General features: G+C 43.7%; 1 protein-coding gene across 1 annotated transcript in view; it reads left to right on the forward strand.

Moving 5' to 3' along the window:
* Positions 1-6,731: 6,731 nt before the first annotated feature.
* The window catches only part of LOC138855459 (uncharacterized), a 138,194-nt gene continuing 120,991 nt past the window's right edge, over positions 6,732-23,934 (forward strand). The window contains exon 1 of the mRNA XM_070104932.1: positions 6,732-6,874. The gene's annotated coding sequence lies outside the window, so the exon portion shown is untranslated. The remainder of the gene's footprint in view (positions 6,875-23,934) is intronic.

Below are 23,934 nucleotides of genomic sequence, written 5' to 3' on the forward strand. Positions count from 1 at the left end.
GGCAGCTGCCCCTCCTTCCTCCCTGGTGTATTGGAGAGAGGTATCAGCCAATGTAAATACACATGTATAGTCCCACTCCATCTGCTTGCCGTCTGTCCAGGCTTGAAGCGTGATACCATCTGGGCGCTTTTGGTTTCCATCAAATCTGCATAGTTGGAGTGGCTCCCTTTTTGCTGTTCAAACGGCTGTTGTGATGCTCCTTGTAATCTATTCATCGGATTCACTGCCTCAAATGTACCTGTGTTCGACGAGAACAGGGGCGGCAAGACGAAGAACAACAGCAAATGCAGACGGTCTGTGGATCGAGGCGTGTGCCAAGGGAGGAGTCAGGAACAGCCAACAGAAAGCTCCCTTAAATGAGGAGCTCTTACTGCCAGGAGGTGGGCTCTTTCTTTCCCCGACACACTCTGGAGCAATGTTGAGGCTATATCCTCCACTACTAGGCCATCCCATTGTGAGTGTAGTTGTTGAGGAGTGCAGGTGTGGTTTAAGGGCCTGTTAGATTATCCCAGATTGTGACTCCGTCAACGAACTTTTAGTCATTAACTCCAAACTTTTCCTTTAGAAGTTCAGGGAGAATCACTGGCACAAGTTCACTGGATGAAACACATGAAGACAGGACAGCAGGTAGTGCAATCTGTGATGCCTTGCTGACACCAATGCCTCCCAGTGTGACTAGGAATGTAGCTTGGTCCCACTGCCCATCATCCAGAGTAAGACTGAGTACTTTCGTAAAAATATTCCTCAGGATACTGTAAAATTCGTGCAGTATAGGACCGTTAAATGAGGGTGCATATCTTAGGAAATATGTTAACCTGGGCAGGCTCAAGCATTTTGTGAAAAGGTACAAGCCATCGTGGGTGTCAAGATTGCCTATTCGTTGTTCCATCCTCAACTCATGCAGTTTCTGCCTGAGAATTTAGTCAATGCCATCACTTCCCAGAGGTGCTCCAAGCAAGGCGCTATTTGTGAATTTGTGGGGGGGGCAATGACTGATGCTTCTGATAGTTTTGATCTCACTGCATCAATGACTTGTTGATTGACCGAGATGATTTCACATTTAGTTGGATTCAGGATGAGTCCCATTTCCTGTTCTCGTGTCATCACCTGTGTAAGATAATCTAGAAAGGACTCCTTTGTACCTGCTAGTATGCCATCATCCAGGAACCAGATGTTTAGCTCACTGGTCAGTCTGACCATGATTTCCCTAACTTCTATACAGAAAAGAAATGGTGCGAGAGGATCCCCTTGCTGGACACCCTCTTCAAACAGGAGCATTGATTCCTTGCTATATCTAGTTGATACGAAAGGGAAGAGACCAGGAAAATTTTCTTGTACAGCTGTTAATACCACATCTCTTTCCAAGAGATTAAATGCATTCTTGAAATCTAATTTTACCATTGCATTGTCTTCGGGCAGGTTGTTGATATACACTCTTATTACATTAACCAATGCTTCGATTCCTTGAGGGATCCCAAAGCCAAACTGGTTTGATTGAAGCATCATTGCCACCTCCATACAAGTACTTTGGACAAGGCTTTGGAAATGAGGCTGCGAAAAGTGTTGCCCACGGCAATCGACATAATTCCTGCATCCTTCTTTTTAAGGGCACAAAGTGATGACCCTCAAAAAAGAAAGGTTAAACTTCATCAGAAATCAAGCCAGCCAATGTGTTGTTAACTTACCTTGTGATCTCTGAAAGTAATGTAACTGCAATCTCACCGAGAATTAGGCTGACTATTTCTTTTCAAAGCTGTGGGCTTATTCCAGTGTAGCCCCAGCAAATCCTGACAGTAATTATAATAATAATGATAATAATAATAATAATAATAATAATAATAATAATAATAATAATAATAATAATAATAATAATAATAATAATAATAATAATAATAATTAAATATAAATAATGCCAATAACATTTGTACACAACCACAATGCATTTAGCATGCAATTCAATGAAATGCATTGTTGTTGGTTAAAATTAATTTGGGAATTAAAAGGAGAACCAGCAAACAAGTAGCGCCAGGTGGAGGGAGGACGCCATATTGGAATTTGAGGCACAGGATGACACTGAAATTTGAGGGAAATTATTCAGAGGCTCTGGAAGCTAAATTTGGTTTAAACCTCCCAAATACCAGCAAGAAGAATCGGAGTTACAGTCCTGCAGAATGTGCAAAACCAACGACTTGGCAGGAGTTAGAAATTAAATGTAAAAATGGGATTATAAAGAGCCATCAACACCCACAGATAAGGGGCCATGTGAGGTGCGCAGCGCACGAGCCACCCCCCACCCCCCGCCCCCCAAAAATCGAAAAATTATGGAAATTGAGTTAATCAAATAGAAAATTAGCTTAACTCTTTAGCAATGAAGAATTGAGACACTTATGCAACACATGGGAATCTTAAGAGTGATGGACTGAACACATCGATTCCAGGTTGAGGGACTGATTACCTCAAACTTCTACTCTCCTTACCCATTTCTACTTTGTATTGGACTGATGAAGCCACTGTGTGGCGAAACGTTTCTTCAATAAAGATTCCCATGTGTTGCATAAGTGTCTCAATTCTTCAACTTGTCGGTTTTCAAAACCATTCATCACATCTTTAGCAATACTCTGGTACAAGATTCAGTGTTCTACGACGTTTCTACAAGGAATTATAGTCATTTATATCAGGTATGGTGACGGTGATGTGCGTAGCCCATCAGAGCCCATCAGAGACTATTGAGGAAAATTAAGGCACATGGAATAGGAGGAGAATTTTTTTCCTGGATAGAGGCATGGTTGACAAATAGGCAGCAGAGAGTTTGCATAAATGGGGAGAAATCAGAGTGGGGAAGCGTCACGAGCGGTGTTCCACAGGGGTCAGTGTTGGACCCCCTGCTGTTCACAATCTACATAAACGACATAGATGAGGGCATAAAGAGCGACATCGGCAAGTTTGCCGATGACACCAAAATAGGCCGTCGAATTCATTCTGGCGAGGACTTTCGAGCACTCCAGGAAGATTTGAATAGACTGATACAATGGTCGGAGAAGTGGCAGATGCAGTTTAATATAGACAAATGCAAAGTTCTAAATGTTGGACAGGACAATAACCATGCCACATATAAACTAAATAATGTAGATCTTAATATTACGGATTTCGAAAAAGATTTAGGAGTTCTGGTTAGCAGTAATCTGAAACCAAGACAACAGTGCATAAGTGTTCGCAAAAAAGCTAATAGAATCCTTGGCTTCATATCAAGAAGCATAAATAATAGGAGTCCTCAGGTTGTTCTTCAACTCTATACATCCTTGGTTAGGCCTCATTTAGATTATGCTGCACAGTTTTGGTCACCGTATTACAGAATGGATATAAATTCTCTGGAAAATGTACAAAGGAGGATGACAAAGTTGATCCCATGTATCAGAAACCTTCCCTATGAGGATAGACTAAGGGCCCTGAATCTGCACTCTCTAGAAAGACGTAGAATTAGGGGGGATATGATTGAGGTGTATAAATGGAAGACAGGAATAAATAAAGGGGATGTAAATAGTGTGCTGAAAATATCTAGCCTAGACAGGACTCGCAGCAATGGTTTTTTGGAAAAATTCAGATTCAGGAAGGATATAGGAAAGTCTGGTTTGGTAATAGAGTTGTGGATGATGGAACAAAAAGAGTTATAGAGCCAGAACGTTGTGTAGCTGGATAAATACATGAGTGGATGTGGGTGGGTGTGAGTTAGACCTGACTTGTGCTACCAGCCTTAAGTCAATGTGACCTGACCTGACTAGGTTGGGTGCATTGGCTTAAGCCGGTAGGAGACTTGGACCTGCCTCACATGGCCAGTAGGCCTTCTGCAGTGTTCCTTCGTTCTTATGTTCTTATGTTTTTTCTCGCTAGCATTAGCATCATATAAGAGTAGGCGGAGCTTATACGTAGACTTCTAAATCAGGAACCTTGGGAACACTTGCAGTATTTACAGGAGAAATTACTTCATTATTACTTATATCAACTCAACGGCTTATTTATCTATCAGAATTAATTTAATATAACATAATAAACACTATAAATAACGTACAAAGATATTATATCCTCTAGACTGAATAAAATAGGCCATAATATGGCGAGAGTCCACCAGCAATATCCAATATAAAATCATTTCCACTCCTCCCCATGTCGTATTCTTTGGCCTTGAGTAAGAGAAAACGGAGTTTTGAAGAGGATAACTGCACTAGAACACCAGTTTACTGAAGAAACACCGAAACAAACGCGATTTTTGCGGAATTTTTTTTTTTTGAGACGGGGGGGGGGCTGGCCCGTGTTCCCGGCCAATATCTCAGAAGTAACTTATTGACTTATTTCACTTAACTACGCCTTTACTACTTAATTAAGTGGAATAATATTCACAGAAATTGTAAAATAATGGTTGTTCTTACTTTTAGCACTTTTGGAAATATTCCAAATATTTTGGGATTCATATGGGAGTAAAGGGCAGATTTTTTGCAAAAGTCTAAGAACTAACAAACTTCAATTTTTTGTGGAATAAAGATAAGATATTTAGAGAAAAGTGCAACACCAAAAAATTCGTACTAGCATTGTTCTCTGGGCACCAAGTGCCCAAACCACCTTACATCGTGCCATATAGGACTACCCTCCTGCCAAATGGCATTTTCAGTAAATCGTTCTTCTTTCAGTTATTGTTTGGGATATCTTATTGACAAATATTTACAGTAAATAGAAATCTGACGAAAAAAAAAATACTTCGTCTTGTGCACCAAGGCAGGTGTTGTGGGTGAGCTGCACCAGACCTAAATAAATTTGGTGAATGGTGGTAACACATAAATATTTTCTCACATGATGTATACATACATATATATCCCCCTCCCTCTTCCTTCCGTCAGTCTACCTAATTATACAGTCCACATAATTTTAATGTAAATATTATTACCAGAATTACTGGTTGTGTTTATTCAATTTGATGTTAACATTTATAGGTCCAGAGTAGATGTGGGAATATATGAGGGTGGTGGGTGTGGAAGGGAGACATTCTCCTGGTGACCTCGAGTGTCTCAAAAATATTCCTAGACGCCTCAGAGTTGTAACAATGGTTAAATAATAGTTATCTTTGTTGCCTTCCTAGTTAAATTACTGATAGGAATGTAATGAGGTTCATGCAGGTAATTTAATCCACATAACACTGGTCAACAATTTTTGAAAAGTTTTATACTTCATAAATGAGATTAGTTAATTAGTTAATTCTTATGTATTTCCATGTCCTGAACCCAAATATCACCTTGAGAAATGCTTGTTGCATATAGGTTTAAAGATACAAGACATGTAATATATGATTATTTTATTATAATATACAGTTTGTGTAAGTGTGTTTTAAACTATAATCCGTACCTACTCTCTGATTTTTTGCTTGACTCTTATAGTGGGCTAAAGAATCATCTCTTGCCAATGTCCAGCATTTGTCTGCAAGTATTTTTGTGCCCCATTTGCCCTGGTACCATTTTCCCATGGCTGAAATATCTTGGTGAAACCTTTCACCATGTTCGTCACTGCTTCACAGTTCGCTGGTAAAGAAAAAGACTAAATGTGAATCCAAAAAGTGGATTTTAAGTGACATGTTACATCCAATGTTCTTGTAATCCTTGATGAGGTTTCCCACCAATTCTTCTTAGTTGCCTTATCTTCTGTTTCCGAGAAATCCTTTTGCCACTAAATTTAATGCTTCCCAAGCAGCTTTCTCCTCCCCATGAAGGTCTGCTTCAATCTTGCATCCAAAATATAGGTTATATTCCTTTCTAAGCATAGTAGTTATATGGCGCTTCTGTGATGCAAAGGTCATGTCACCACAAATGAAGCAGAAGTTGTCTGCCTTATTCACACAAGTACGAGGCATCTGAAAGAAGAAAACAACAAACAATGAGAAGATAAACAGAAAATTTATTCATTAATTTATCATTACAACATGGCAGCTAATATGCCTCACATGCTTATCAATAGCTTGCTCGTTGAATATTTATTATATATTTAAAAAGTGTTTGGCTAAGAAAATCATCTACCTTTCACCTCAGAATATAAACTTGCACATCACAACCACCTTCTATGACTGCTGGAACAATAATGAAGGTCAGTGTGACTGTGAGTGTGGTAAGAAACACTGCCACAATTTTAACCATGATATTCATTATCAGTGACCTAAAATTAGTTGGAAATTGTTACTCTGGTCTCGGAAGCATTTTGGTTTACCAGTGTAATACTTTCTCAATTAATTTAATATTTATCTTTTGTTCTACATTATATTTTAATAAAACAGTGATGGTAGATGACATTACCCAGTTTATCTTTTAATTATACTTCATTTATTTCCTACACCTGAGTTACAGAATCATGCACATAGTAAATAGATAAAGATATAAGCAAGAAGCACTCAGTAAGGATTGTTATGAATTTTCACAACGAATATTTATCACACTTAATATAGGTAATACTCCAGGGGCTGATTTACTTAGTTACACTATGCCTGCACATACTCATGGCATAGAATTTGCATAGATTGGAATTTTGTTTTTTTTGTTTGTGGCCGCATTCCTTACTGATGCACTTTTTTCTGCTTCCCCTCTACCTACAGCCACTGTATGGACATCAGTGCGTCCACCAGTTTTTACTGGTAATATGTCAACACTATTCCCTGAGGCTTCGTCCTCAGTATTACTACATTGTTCCTCTGAAAACTGCATGACCTTATCTTTAACTGTTTCATCACCAGGGTTACTGTCTCCATTTCAGAGCCGACCTCAGGAGGTGCGGGGCCCAGTTGGTACAGTTTTTGTTGACCCTATGTATGGAAGCAGTCAAATTATGCACTTAAACAATGCATGTGAGTTAATAAACTAAACAGATGTAAACTACATTTTAATTTAAAATTGTAAACATTTATGCCTACAGAGTACTTTTCAGAGGTGATATACAAATTTTGTATATCACCTCTGAAAAATGCAGTCACATTACCACTTGCTTTAGTGACTGTGACATGATTTATTAATTCACCAACATACATCCAAAACCTATTTTGTTTTACTTCTTGTTGTTGTTGTGTACTTGACAAGCCAAGAGTAGATTACACTCGAGCAAGGGGGCCCCTTAGGCATGGGGCCCAATTGGGAGCAATCGGTCCAATCTGCTTAAGGCCGGCCCAGCTCCATTTGGTGCACTGTCCTCCAGGACAACAACATCCCCATCTGGTGCACTGTGTTCCAGGACAACAACATCCCCATCTGGTGCACTGTGTTCCAGGACAACAACATCCCCATCTGGTGCACTGTGTTCCAGGACAACAACATCCCCATCTGGTGCACTGTGTTCCAGGACAACAACATCCCCATCTGGTGCACTGTGTTCCAGGACAACAACATCCCCATCTGGTGCACTGTGTTCCAGGACAACAACATCCCCATCTGGTGCACTGTGTTCCAGGACAACAACATCCCCATCTGGTGCACTGTGTTCCAGGACAACACCAGTATCCTCTGGCGCATTGGTCTCCATGACAGCCCCCTTCTTACCCACCCATTTTATTTTCCCAGTTGTTATACAAGGCTGCCAGGTTTTCTAAGAAGGATATTTTGTTGGTGTTATTGACTAGTAATGAATGTAATGAATGTAACACAAGATTAATCCTTCACCAGAAAATGAAAGACACGTGTGTGATGCCTCTGGGGGACGCATATATCAGGGATAATTGATGAATAAGACACATGTGCCACAGTTGGGTGTTTTTAATGTTGACACTTTTCGCCTACACAGTAGGCTGCTTCATCAGTCAAATACAGATAAGAATGTATTTTAGGCAACAGTAGTAACAAGGTAAAGATGATGTAATCATCCATCCTTGGAGAAAAAAGTTTGGGATGGTCAGTCCTGGAGAAGAGTTCAGCTCCATGGTCTGGAACATCCGTTGAGGTTTTTCACAAATTTATAAAAATATACTATGAATGTGGGTGAAGTGCCCAAGAGTGCCAGATATCATAGGTTGTTCACCAACAAGCCATCGATGACTTTAATTACGATTGGTCAGCAGGAGTAGACAGCAAGTAGCTATGTAAAGATCGATTCTGATCCCTTAAACAACTCCGTACGAAGTTGTTTAAGCAAGTAGATATTTGCCAAAATCTCGTTCCCATCCAACTCTCTCAGTGGGAGACTAAGTCATGGAATAAGTTTTGGACAGTAAAACAGAAGTAAGAGAAGTGAAGAGAAGAAAGTCGCCTCCATTGAAGAAACAAAAATGAGAACAGAAGAAAATCACTTAATACTAAAGAATAAAGACAGCAGAGGATGAAACAAAAAAATCAAGAAAATTCCCTCAACACATGGCGCCACTTCCTGCCCCTCTCCAGATAACAACGTCAGACGTAGTCACTCTCCAGATAACAACGTCAGACGTAGTCACTCTCCAGATAACAACGTCAGACACAGTCACTCTCCAGATAACAACGTCAGACACAGTCACTCTCCAGATAACAACGTCAGACACAGTCACTCTCCAGATAACAACGTCAGACACAGTCACTCTCCAGATAACAACGTCAGACACAGTCACTCTCCAGATAACAACGTCAGACACAGTCACTCTCCAGATAACAACGTCAGACACAGTCACTCTCCAGATAACAACGTCAGACACAGTCACTCTCCAGATAACAACGTCAGACGCAGTCACTCTCCAGATAACAACGTCAGACACAGTCACTCTCCAGATAACAACGTCAGACACAGTCACTCTCCAGATAACAACGTCAGACACAGTCACTCTCCAGATAACAACGTCAGACACAGTCACTCTCCAGATAACAACGTCAGACACAGTCACTCTCCAGATAACAACGTCAGACACAGTCACTCTCCAGATAACAACGTCAGACACAGTCACTCTCCAGATAACAACGTCAGACACAGTCACTCTCCAGATAACAACGTCAGACACAGTCACTCTCCAGATAACAACGTCAGACACAGTCACTCTCCAGATAACAACGTCAGACACAGTCACTCTCCAGATAACAACAGACACAGTCACTCTCAGACGTCAGACAGTCACTCTCCAGATAACAACGTCAGACACAGTCACTCTCCAGATAACAACGTCAGACACTCACTCCAGATAACAACGTCAGACACAGTCACTCTCCAGATAACAACGTCAGACACAGTCACTCTCCAGATAACAACGTCAGACACAGTCACTCTCCAGATAACAACGTACAGTCACTCTCCAGATAACAACGTCAGCAGTCACTCTCCAGATAACAACGTCAGACACAGTCACTCTCCAGATAACAACGTCAGACACAGTCACTCTCCAGATAACAACGTCAGACACAGTCACTCTCCAATAACAACGTCAGACACAGTCACTCTCCAGATAACAACGTCAGACGCAGTCATTCTCCAGATAACAACGTCAGACGCAGTCACTCTCCAGATAACAACGTCAGGCGTAGTCACTCTCCGGATAACAACGTCAGACACAGTCACTCTCCAGATAACAACGTCAGACACAGTCACTCTCCAGATAACAACATCAGACACAGTCACTCTCCAGATAACAACGTCAGACACAGTCACTCTCCAGATAACAACGTCAGACACAGTCACTCTCCAGATAACAACGTCAGACACAGTCACTCTCCAGATAACAACGTCAGACACAGTCACTCTCCAGATAACAACGTCAGACACAGTCACTCTCCAGATAACAACGTCAGACACAGTCACTCTCCAGATAACAACGTCAGACACAGTCACTCTCCAGATAACAACGTCAGACACAGTCACTCTCCAGATAACAACGTCAGACACAGTCACTCTCCAGATAACAACGTCAGACACAGTCACTCTCCAGATAACAACGTCAGACACAGTCACTCTCCAGATAACAACGTCAGACACAGTCACTCTCCAGATAACAACGTCAGACACAGTCACTCTCCAGATAACAACGTCAGACACAGTCACTCTCCAGATAACAACGTCAGACACAGTCACTCTCCAGATAACAACGTCAGACGCAGTCACTCTCCAGATAACAACGTCAGACACAGTCACTCTCCAGATAACAACGTCAGACACAGTCACTCTCCAGATAACAACGTCAGACACAGTCACTCTCCAGATAACAACGTCAGACACAGTCACTCTTCAGATAACAACGTCAGACACAGTCACTCTCCAGATAACAACGTCAGACACAGTCACTCTCCAGATAACAACGTCAGACACAGTCACTCTCCAGATAACAACGTCAGACACAGTCACTCTCCAGATAACAACGTCAGACACAGTCACTCTCCAGATAACAACGTCAGACACAGTCACTCTCCAATAACAACGTCAGACACAGTCACTCTCCAGATAACAACGTCAGACACAGTCACTCTCCAGATAACAACGTCAGACACAGTCACTCTCCAGATAACAACGTCAGACACAGTCACTCTCCAGATAACAACGTCAGACACAGTCACTCTCCAGATAACAACGTCAGACACAGTCACTCTCCAGATAACAACGTCAGACACAGTCACTCTCCAGATAACAACGTCAGACACAGTCACTCTCCAGATAACAACGTCAGACACAGTCACTCTCCAGATAACAACGTCAGACACAGTCACTCTCCAGATAACAACGTCAGACACAGTCACTCTCCAGATAACAACGTCAGACACAGTCACTCTCCAGATAACAACGTCAGACACAGTCACTCTCCAGATAACAACGTCAGACACAGTCACTCTCCAGATAACAACGTCAGACACAGTCACTCTCCAGATAACAACGTCAGACACAGTCACTCTCCAGATAACAACGTCAGACACAGTCACAGATAACAACGTCAGACACAGTCACTCTCCAGATAACAACGTCAGACACAGTCACTCTCCAGATAACAACGTCAGACACAGTCACTCTCCAGATAACAACGTCAGACACAGTCACTCTCCAGATAACAACGTCAGACACAGTCACTCTCCAGATAACAACGTCAGACACAGTCACTCTCCAGATAACAACGTCAGACACAGTCACTCTCCAGATAACAACGTCAGACACAGTCACTCTCCAGATAACAACGTCAGACACAGTCACTCTCCAGATAACAACGTCAGACACAGTCACTCTCCAGATAACAACGTCAGACACAGTCACTCTCCAGATAACAACGTCAGACAGACACAGTCACTCTCCAGATAACAACGTCAGACACAGTCACTCTCCAGATAACAACGTCAGACACAGTCACTCTCCAGATAACAACGTCAGACACAGTCACTCTCCAGATAACAACGTCAGAACAGTCACTCTCCAGATAACAACGTCAGACGCAGTCACTCTCCAGATAACAACGTCAGACACAGTCACTCTCCAGATAACAACGTCAGACACAGTCACTCTCCAGATAACAACGTCAGACACAGTCACTCTCCAGATAGACGTCAGACACAGTCACTCTCCAGATAACAACGTCAGACACAGTCACTCTCCAGATAACAACGTCAGACGTAGTCACTCTCCAGACGTCAGACGCAGTCACTCTCCAGATAACAACGTCAGACACAGTCACTCTCCAGATAACAACGTCAGACGCAGTCACTCTCCAGATAACAACGTCAGACACAGTCACTCTCCAGATAACAACGTCAGACACAGTCACTCTCCAGATAACAACGTCAGACACAGTCACTCTCCAGATAACAACGTCAGACACAGTCACTCTCCAGATAACAACGTCAGACGTAGTCACTCTCCAGACACAGTCACTCTCCAGATAACAACGTCAGACACAGTCACTCTCCAGATAACAACGTCAGACGTAGTCACTCTCCAGATAACAACGTCAGACACAGTCACTCTCCAGATAACAACGTCAGACGCAGTCACTCTCCAGATAACAACGTCAGACACAGTCACTCTCCAGATAACAACGTCAGACACAGTCACTCTCCAGATAACAACGTCAGACACAGTCACTCTCCAGATAACAACGTCAGACACAGTCACTCTCCAGATAACAACGTCAGACACAGTCACTCTCCAGATAACAACGTCAGACACAGTCACTCTCCAGATAACAACGTCAGACACAGTCACTCTCCAGATAACAACGTCAGACACAGTCACTCTCCATATAACAACGTCAGACACAGTCACTCTCCAGATAACAACGTCAAACACAGTCACTCTCCAGATAACAACGTCAGACACAGTCACTCTCCAGATAACAACGTCAGACACAGTCACTCTACAGATAACAACGTCAGACACAGTCACTCTCCAGATAACAACGTCAGACGCAGTCACTCTCCAGATAACAACGTCAGACACAGTCACTCTCCAGATAACAACGTCAGACACAGTCACTCTCCAGATAACAACGTCAGACACAGTCACTCTCCAGATAACAACGTCAGACACAGTCACTCTAAAGAAAACAACGTCAGACACAGTCACTCTCCAGATAACAACGTCAGACACAGTCACTCTCCAGATAACAACGTCAGACACAGTCACTCTCCAGATAACAACGTCAGACACAGTCACTCTCCAGATAACAACGTCAGACACAGTCACTCTCCAGATAACAACGTCAGACACAGTCACTCTCCAGATAACAACGTCAGACACACTAACTCTCCAGATAACAACGTCAGACACAGTCACTCTCCAGATAACAACGTCAGACACAATCACTCTCCAGATAACAACGTCAGACACAGTCACTCTCCAGATAACAACGTCAGACACAGTCACTCTCCAGATAACAACGTCAGACACAGTCACTCTCCAGATAACAACGTCAGACACAGTCACTCTCCAGATAACAACGTCAGACACAGTCACTCTCCAGATAACAACGTCAGACACAGTCACTCTCCAGATAACAACGTCAGACACAGTCACTCTCCAGATAACAACGTCAGACACAGTCACTCTCCAGATAACAACGTCAGACACAGTCACTCTCCAGATAACATCGTCAGACACAGTCACTCTTCAGATAACAACGTCAGACACAGTCACTCTCCAGATAACAACGTCAGACACAGTCACTCTCCAGATAACAACGTCAGACACAGTCACTCTCCAGATAACAACGTCAGACGCAGTCACTCTCCAGATAACAACGTCAGACGCAGTCACTCTCCAGATAACATCGTCAGACGCAGTCACTCTCCAGATAACAACGTCAGACGCAGTCACTCTCCAGATAACAACGTCAGACACAGTCACTCTCCAGATAACAACGTCAGACACAGTCACTCTCCAGATAACAACGTCAGACGCAGTCACTCTCCAGATAACAACGTCAGACACAGTCACTCTCCAGATAACAACGTCAGATGCAGTCACTCTCCAGATAACAACGTCAGACGCAGTCACTCTCCAGATAACAACGTCAGACGCAGTCACTCTCCAGATAACAACGTCAGACACAGTCACTCTCCAGAAAACAACGTCAGACACAGTCACTCTCCAGATAACAACGTCAGACACAGTCACTCTCCAGATAACAATGTCAGACGCAGTCACTCTCCAGATAACAACGTCAGACACAGTCACTCTCCAGATAACAACGTCAGACACAGTCACTCTCCAATAACAACGTCAGACGCAGTCATTCTCCAGATAACAACGTCAGACGCAGTCACTCTCCAGATAACAACGTCAGACACAGTCACTCTCCAGATAACAACGTCAGACGCAGTCATTCTCCAGATAACAACGTCAGACGTAGTCACTCTCCAGATAACTACGTCAGACGCAGTCACTCTCCAGATAACAACGTCAGACACAGTCACTCTCCAGATAACAATGTCAGACGCAGTCACTCTCCAGATAACAACGTCAGACACAGTCACTCTCCAGATAACAACGTCAGACGCAGTCATTCTCCAGATAACAACGTCAGACGCAGTCACTCTCCAGATAACAACGTCAGACGTAGTCACTCTCCAGATAACTACGTCAGACGCAGTCATTCTCCAGATAACAACGTCAGACACAGTCACTCTCCAGATAACAACGTCAGACACAGTCACTCTCCAGATAACGTCAGACACAGTCACGCTCCAATAACAACGTCAGACACAGTCACTCTCCAGATAACAACGTCAGACACAGTCACTCTCCAGATAACAACGTCAGACACAGTCACTCTCCAGATAACAACGTCAGACACAGTCACTCTCCAGATAACAACGTCAGACACAGTCACTCTCCAATAACAACGTCAGACACAGTCACTCTCCAGATAACAACGTCAGACACAGTCACTCTCCAGATAACAAAGTCAGACACAGTCACTCTTCAGATAACAACGTCAGACACAGTCACTCTCCAAATAACAACGTCAGACACAGTCACTCTAAAGAAAACAACGTCAGACACAGTCACTCTCCAGATAAGAACGTCAGACACAGTCACTCTCCAGATAACAACGTCAGACACAGTCACTCTCCAGATAACAACGTCAGACACAGTCACTCTCCAGATAACAACGTCAGACACAGTCACTCTCCAGATAACAACGTCAGACACAGTCACTCTCCAGATAACAACGTCAGACACAGTCACTCTCCAGATAACAACGTCAGACACAGTCACTCTCCAGATAACAACGTCAGACACAGTCACTCTCCAGATAACAACGTCAGACACAGTCACTCTCCAGATAACAACGTCAGACACAGTCACTCTCCAGATAACAACGTCAGACACAGTCACTCTCCAGATAACAACGTCAGACACAGTCACTCTCCAGATAACAACGTCAGACACAGTCACTCTCCAGATAACAACGTCAGACACAGTCACTCTCCAGATAACAACGTCAGACACAGTCACTCTCCAGATAACAACGTCAGACACAGTCATTCTCCAGATAACAACGTCAGACGCAGTCATTCTTCAGATAACAACGTCAGACGCAGTCACTCTCCAGATAACAACGTCAGACACAGTCACTCTCCAGATAACAACGTCAGACGCAGTCATTCTCCAGATAACAACGTCAGACGCAGTCACTCTCCAGATAACAACGTCAGACGTAGTCACTCTCCAGATAACTACGTCAGACGCAGTCATTCTCCAGATAACAACGTCAGACACAGTCACTCTCCAGATAACAACGTCAGACACAGTCACTCTCCAAATAACGTCAGACACAGTCACGCTCCAATAACAACGTCAGACACAGTCACTCTCCAGATAACAACGTCAGACACAGTCACTCTCCAGATAACAACGTCAGACACAGTCACTCTCCAGATAACAACGTCAGACACAGTCACTCTCCAGATAACAACGTCAGACACAGTCACTCTCCAATAACAACGTCAGACACAGTCACTCTCCAGATAACAACGTCAGACACAGTCACTCTCCAGATAACAACGTCAGACACAGTCACTCTTCAGATAACAACGTCAGACACAGTCACTCTCCAAATAACAACGTCAGACACAGTCACTCTAAAGAAAACAACGTCAGACACAGTCACTCTCCAGATAAGAACGTCAGACACAGTCACTCTCCAGATAACAACGTCAGACACAGTCACTCTCCAGATAACAACGTCAGACACAGTCACTCTCCAGATAACAACGTCAGACACAGTCACTCTCCAGATAACAACGTCAGACACAGTCACTCTCCAGATAACAACGTCAGACACAGTCACTCTCCAGATAACAACGTCAGACACAGTCACTCTCCAGATAACAACGTCAGACACAGTCACTCTCCAGATAACAACGTCAGACACAGTCACTCTCCAGATAACAACGTCAGACACAGTCACTCTCCAGATAACAACGTCAGACACAGTCACTCTCCAGATAACAACGTCAGACACAGTCACTCTCCAGATAACAACGTCAGACACAGTCACTCTCCAGATAACAACGTCAGACACAGTCACTCTCCAGATAACAACGTCAGACACAGTCACTCTCCAGATAACAACGTCAGACACAGTCACTCTCCAGATAACAACGTCAGACACAGTCACTCTCCAGATAACAACGTCAGACACAGTCACTCTCCAGATAACAACGTCAGACACAGTCACTCTCCAGATAACAACGTCAGACACAGTCACTCTCCAGATAACAACGTCAGACGCAGTCACTCTCCAGATAACAACGTCAGACGCAGTCACTCTCCAGATAACAACGTCAGACGCAGTCACTCTCCAGATAACAACGTCAGACGCAGTCACTCTCCAGATAACAACGTCAGACACAGTCACTCTCCAGATAACAACGTCAGACACAGTCACTCTCCAGATAACAACGTCAGACGCAGTCACTCTCCAGATAACAACGTCAGACACAGTCACTCTCCAGATAACAACGTCAGACGCAGTCACTCTCCAGATAACAACGTCAGACGCAGTCACTCTCCAGATAACAACGTCAGACGCAGTCACTCTCCAGATAACAACGTCAGACACAGTCACTCTCCAGAAAACAACGTCAGACACAGTCACTCTCCAGATAACAACGTCAGACACAGTCACTCTCCAGATAACAACGTCAGACACAGTCACTCTCCAGATAACAACGTCAGACACAGTCACTCTCCAGATAACAACGTCAGACACAGTCACTCTCCAGATAACAACGTCAGACACAGTCACTCTCCAGATAACAACGTCAGACACAGTCACTCTCCAGATAACAACGTCAGACGCAGTCACTCTCCAGATAACAACGTCAGACACAGTCACTCTCCAGATAACAACGTCAGACACAGTCACTCTCCAATAACAACGTCAGACGCAGTCATTCTCCAGATAACAACGTCAGACGCAGTCACTCTCCAGATAACAACGTCAGACACAGTCACTCTCCAGATAACAACGTCAGACGCAGTCATTCTCCAGATAACAACGTCAGACGCAGTCACTCTCCAGATAACAACGTCAGACGTAGTCACTCTCCAGATAACTACGTCAGACGCAGTCACTCTCCAGATAACAACGTCAGACACAGTCACTCTCCAGATAAAAACGTCAGACACAGTCACTCTCCAGATAACAACGTCAGACACAGTCACTCTCCAGATAACAACGTCAGACACAGTCACTCTCCAGATAACAACGTCAGACACAGTCACTCTCCAGATAACAACGTCAGACACAGTCACTCTCCAGATAACAACGTCAGACACAGTCACTCTCCAGATAACAACGTCAGACACAGTCACTCTCCAGATAACAACGTCAGACCCAATACCCCCTTCACCAGACTCCATTCCCCCTTCATTAGACCATATACCCCCTTCACTAGACCCTATTCCCCTTCACCAGGCAACATACCCCTTTCACTAGACCCTATACCCTCTTCATTAGACCCTATATCCCCTTCACCAGACCCAGACCCCACACCCCCTTCACCAGATCATATACCCCCTTCACTAGACCCCATACCTCCTTACCAAGACCCCATACCCGACTCTCTAGCCCCATACCCCCTTCACCAAACCCCATACCCCCTTCACTAGACCCCATAACCCCTTCACCCGACTCCATACGTCGTTCACTAGACCCCATAGCAACTTCACAAGACCTCATACCCCTTTCACCAAACCCCATACCCCTTCACTAGACCCAATACCCCTTCACCAGACCCCTTATCCCCATCACAAGACACCATACCCTCTTCACTAGACCTCATACCCTCTTCACTAGGCCCAATACCCCCTTCACCAGAACACATAACCCCTTCACTAACCCCCAGACCCCCTTCACTAGACCCTATACTCCCCTTCACTAGACCTATAAGCCCTTCACCACACCCCATGCCCCCTTCACTAGATCCTATACACTCTTCACCAGATCCCATACCCCCTTCACCAGACCCTATTCCCCTTTCACTAGACCCTATACCCCCTTCACTAGACGCTATACCCGTTTCACTAGACCCTATACCCCCTTCACCAGACCCCATACCTTCCTGACTAGAACCCATACCCCCTTCACTAGACCCCATACCCCCTTCACTAGACCCCATATCCTTTTCACCAGACCCCATACCCCTTTCACTAGACCCTATACCCCATTCACCAGACCCCATACCCCCTTCACCAGACCCCATACCCCTTTCACCAGACCCCATACCCTCTTCAACAGAGCACATACCTCTTTCACTAGACCCTATACCCCATTCACTAGACCCCATACCTCCTTCACCAGACCCCATACCCACTTCAATGGACCCTATACTTTCTTCACCAGATCCCATACCCCCTTCACCAGACCCCATACCCCGTTTACCATACCCCATACCCTCTTCACCAGACCACATACCTCTTTCACTAGACCCTTTACCCCATTCACTAGACCCCATACCCCGTTCACCAGACCCCATACCCCCTTCACTAGACCCAATACCCCCTTCACCAGACCCCATACCCCCTTCACCAGACCCCATACCCCCTTTACCAGACCTCATACCCTCTTCACCAGACCACATACCTCTTTCACTAGACTAGACCCTATACCCCATTCACTAGACAACATCTTCACCAGACCCCATACCCCCTTCACTGGACCCTATACCCCCTTCACCAGACCCCATACCACCTTCACTAGGCCCTATACTCTTTTCACTAGTTCCCATACACCCTTCACTAGACCCCATACCCCCTTCACCAGACCCCATACACCCTTCAATAGACCCCATACTCCTTTCACTAGACCCATACCCCTTTACCAAACCCCATACCCTCTTCACTGCACCCCATACCCCCTTCACTAGACCCCATACCCCCTTTTCAATACCCCATATCCCCTTCACCAGACCCCATACCCTTTTCACCAGACCCCATACCCCCTTCACTAGACCCCATACCCCCTTCACCAGACCCCATACCCCCTTCACCAGACCCCATACCCCCTTCACCAGACCCTATACCCCCTTCAATGGACCCTATACCCCCTTCACTAGACCCCATACCCCTTCACAGACCCCATACCCCTTCACCAAACCCCATTCCCTTTCACCACACCCCATACCCCCTTCACCAGACCCTATACCCCTTCACCAGACCCTATACCCCCTTCACCAGACCCTTCATACCCCCTTCACCAGACCTCATACCCCCTTCACGAAACCCCATACCCCCTTCACCAGACCTCAAACCCTCTTCAAGAAACCCCGTACCCCCTTCACCAGACGCCATAACTTCTTCACCAGCTCCCATACCCCATTTACCAGACCCCATACCCATTTCACCAGACTGTGAACATCATCATTACCAGTCATGTTAGGTACCAGCATGTTAGGTACCAGTATGTTAGGTACCAGTATGTTAGGTACCAGCATGTTAGGTACCAGTATGTTAGGTACCAGCATGTTAGGTACCAGTATGTTAGGTACCAGTATGTTAGGTACCAGTATGTTAGGCATGTTAGGTACCAGTATGTTAGGTACCAGTATGTTAGGTACCAGCATGTTAGGTACCAGCATGTTAGGTACCAGCATGTTAGGTACCAGCATGTTAGGTACCAGTATGTTAGGTACCAGTATGTTAGGTACCAGCATGTTAGGTACCAGCATGTTAGGTACCAGCATGTTAGGTACCAGCATGTTAGGTACCAGTATGTTAGGTACCAGTATGTTAGGTACCAGTATGTTAGGTACCAGTATGTTAGGTACCAGTATGTTAGGTACCAGTATGTTAGGTACCAGCATGTTAGGTACCAGTATGACTTCATAACATAAGAACATAAGAAAGGAGGAACACTGCATGAGGCCTGCTGGCCCATACTAGGCAGGTCCTTTACAATTCATCCCACTAACAAAACATTTACCCAACCCAATTTTCAATGCTACCCAAGAAATAAGCTCTGATGTGAAAGTCCCACTCAAATCCAACCCTTCCCACTCATGTACTTATCCAACCTAGATTTGAAACTACCCAAAGTCCTAGCCTCAATAACCCAACTAGGTAGACTGTTCCACTCATCAACTACCCTATTTCCAAACCAATACTTTCCTATGTCCTTTCTAAATCTAAACTTATCTAATTTAAATCCATTACTGCGGGTTCTCTCTTGGAGAGACATCCTCAAGACCTTATTAATATCCCCTTTATTAATACCTATCTTCCACTTATACACTTCGATCAGGTCTCCCCTCATTCTTCGTCTAACAAGTGAATGTAACTTAAGAGTCTTCAATCTTTCTTCATAAGGAAGATTTCTGATGCTATGTATTAATTTAGTCATCCTACGCTGAATGTTTTCTAACGAATTTATGTCCATTTTGTAATACGGAGACCAGAACTGAGCTGCATAATCAAGGTGAGGCCTTACTAATGATGTATAAAGCTGCAGTATGACCTCTGGACTTCTGTTGCTTACACTTCTTGATATAAATCCCAGTAATCTATTTGCCTTATTACGTACGCTTAGGCATTGCTGTCTTGGTTTAAGGTTGCTGCTCACCATAACCCCCAAGTCCTTTTCGCAATCTGTATGGCTAAGTTCTACATCATTTAATTTATAAGTACTAGGGTTATGGGCACTCCCAAGCTTCAGAACCTTGCACTTATCTACATTGAACTGCATCTGCCACTTTTCTGACCAAGAATAGAGTTTGTTTAAATCCTCCTGAAGTTCCCTAACATCTACGTTTGAATCAATTATCCTACCTATCTTTGTGTCATCGGCGAATTTGCTCATATCACTAGTAATTCCCTCATCAAGATCATTGATATATATTATAAACAACAACGGGCCCAAGACTGATCCCTGTGGAACGCCACTTGTTACAGATCCCCACTCGGATTTAACCCCATTTATGGACACTCTCTGCTTCCTGTCAGTGAGCCATGACTCGATCCACGAGAGCACTTTTCCCCCAATGCCATGAGCTGCCACTTTCTTTAACAGTCTATGGTGCGGAACTCTATCAAAAGCCTTACTAAAATCTAAGTAAATAATATCAAATTCTTTATTGTGGTCAACAGCCTCAAAAGCTTTACTGAAGAAAGTTAATAAATTAGTTAGACAAGACCGGCCTCTTGTGAATCCATGCTGAGTATCATTAATCAAGCTATGCTTATCGAGATGGCTTCTTATAATCTCAGCTATAATTGACTCTAGTAATTTGCCTACAATTGAGGTCAGGCTTATTGGGCGGTAATTTGACGGTAACGACTTGTCCCCTGTTTTAAAAATAGGAGTTACATTAGCCATCTTCCACATATCAGACACTACACCTGTTTGAAGAGATAAATTAAAAATATTAGTTAATGGTTCACAGAGTTCCATTTTGCATTCCTTAAGAACCCTTGAAAAAACCTCATCAGGACCCGGCGACTTATTTTGCTTCAGTCTGTCTATCTGCCTCACAACCATCTCACTAGTGACTGTGATGTTACATAATTTATCTTCTTCTAGCCCACTGTAAAAATTAATTACTGGAATATTGTTAGTGTCTTCCTGTGTAAAAACTGAGAGAAAATAATTATTTAAAATCAAGCACATTTCATTCTCATTGTCAGTAAGGTGCCCATAGTTATTTTTAAGGGGACCTATCTTATCTCTAACTTTTGTTCTATAGACCTGGAAAAAACTTTTTGGGTTAGTTTTAGAATCCCTAGCAACTTTAATTTCATAGTCCCTTTTAGCTTTTCTTATCCCCTTTTTAATGTCCCTCTTAATGTCAATATACTGATTCATAAGATGACCCTCACCTCTTTTGATACGCCTATAAATTCCTTTCTTATGCCCTAGTAGATATTTGAGCCTATTATTCATCCATTTTGGGTCATTTCTATTTGATCTAATTTCTTTATATGGGATAAACGCTCTTTGAGCAGCATGTATAGTGTTCAGAAAACTGTCATATTGATAGCTCTCTTCGTTACCCCAGTCAACAGATGATAAGTGTTCTCTAAGCCCATCGTAATCTGCTAAGCGAAAATCTGGGACTGTTACTGAGTTATCGCTACTATCGTACTTCCATTCAATGCTAAATGTAATTGATTTGTGGTCGCTAGCACCCAGTTCCTCTGAAATTTCTAAATTATTAACAAGGGATTCATTGTTTGCCATAACTAAGTCAAGCAGGTTATTTCCCCTTGTAGGTTCTGTCACAAACTGCTTCAAAAAACAATCCTGAAATACTTCTAAGAAGTCGTACGATTCTAAATTCCCAGTCAAGAAATTCCAATCAACATGACTAAAGTTAAAGTCTCCTAGAATTACTACATTATCGTGCCTTGTGGCCTTAACAATTTCCTCCCATAGTAGTTTCCCTTGGTCCCTATCTAAGTTAGGGGGACGGTATATCACTCCTAAAATCAGTTTTTCATGCCCCTCTGAAAATTCTATCCAAACAGACTCTGTATGTGTTACTTCAGACTTAATACCCGTTTTTATGCAACAGTTCAAGCGATCTCGGACATACAATGCCACCCCACCCCCCCTCCCAATACTTCTATCTTCTTGGAACAATTTAAAACCCTGAATATGACATTCCGCAGGCATGTCCCGACTTTTTGAATTAAACCACGTCTCAGTTAAGGCAAATACATCAATGTTACCTACACTAGCAACTAATCTCAACTCGTCCATCTTATTCCTAGCACTACGGCAATTAGCATAATAAACATTGAAAGACTCTCCTTTCTCTTTACCCTTCCTGCTCATTTCTATTTTTCTACTAAACCTATTACCGTCCTTATCACCCAAGGTCCCTGGCTTTTCAATATCTATCTCGTTCTTATTATTACTAGTTCCCCTAGAACTCGTAATATTACTACACTGGGACTTCACTGTTTTCCTGCCAAAACCCATACCACTAACTATTCCTAGTTTAAAGTCCTAACTGCTCCCTCCACTGCAGTTGCCAGTGCTCCCACCCCACACCTAGATAAGTGAACCCCATCCCTAGCATACATGTCATTTCTGCCATAGAAGAGGTCCCAGTTGTCAATGAATGTTACCGCATTTTCCTTACAGTATTTGTCCAGCCAGCAATTGACACCAATTGCCCTGGACAACCATTCACTTCCAACTCCCCTCCTTGGCAAAATACCACATATGAGAGGGTTCCCACCCTTACTTCTAATTATTTCTATTGCTGACCTATACCTGCTAATCAGGTCCTCACTCCTACGTCTGCCAACATCGTTGCCTCCAGCACTGAGACAGATAATAGGATTGCTCCCATTACCTCTCATGATGTCATCCAGACGGCTAACAATATCCTCCATCCCAGCCCCAGGAAAGCAAACTCTCTGTCTCCTACTCCTGTCCTTCAAGCAGAACGCCCTATCCATATACCTAACTTGGCTATCCCCAACAACAACAATATTCTTACCTTCCTTAATGTCTTTCGTCGTGTCGTTCCCAGTAGTCAACTCACATTCGTCGGGTAGCACTGAGAATGTATTGGATGTTTCCACAACAGTTTCCACGGCAGTCTCTTTCTTCTTCATCGTTTCTACCTTTCCATTCGTCTTCTTGATCGTCAACTTCTTTCCCTGCTGTCCAGCCACTGACCAGTTTCCCTTCTTGACCTGAGGACTCAAAACAGGAGGACTACTACGAATCTTCTTGTTCTCCTCGGTCAATCGCCGAATTTCCAAATTCGCCAACCTCAATTCTTCCTTAAGCTGTTGGTAAAGTTGCTCGATGGAGGGCATCTTGCTTCAATTCTAGAGAGCGCGCAAACAGGTCTTCACAGAGCCAAGTACACGTCAACACTGCGCAAATGCCAACTCAATCAGGAGCTACTGCGCAGCACGTCCGCACGGCCCAATAGCATGTGGATGACCAGCAACACAACACCTGATACACTACATGTGGATGACCAGCAACACAACACCTGATACACTACATGTGGATGACCAGCAACACAA

Source organism: Cherax quadricarinatus, chromosome 95 (assembly GCF_038502225.1).
Source record: "Cherax quadricarinatus isolate ZL_2023a chromosome 95, ASM3850222v1, whole genome shotgun sequence".
Lineage (NCBI taxonomy): Eukaryota > Metazoa > Arthropoda > Malacostraca > Decapoda > Parastacidae > Cherax > Cherax quadricarinatus.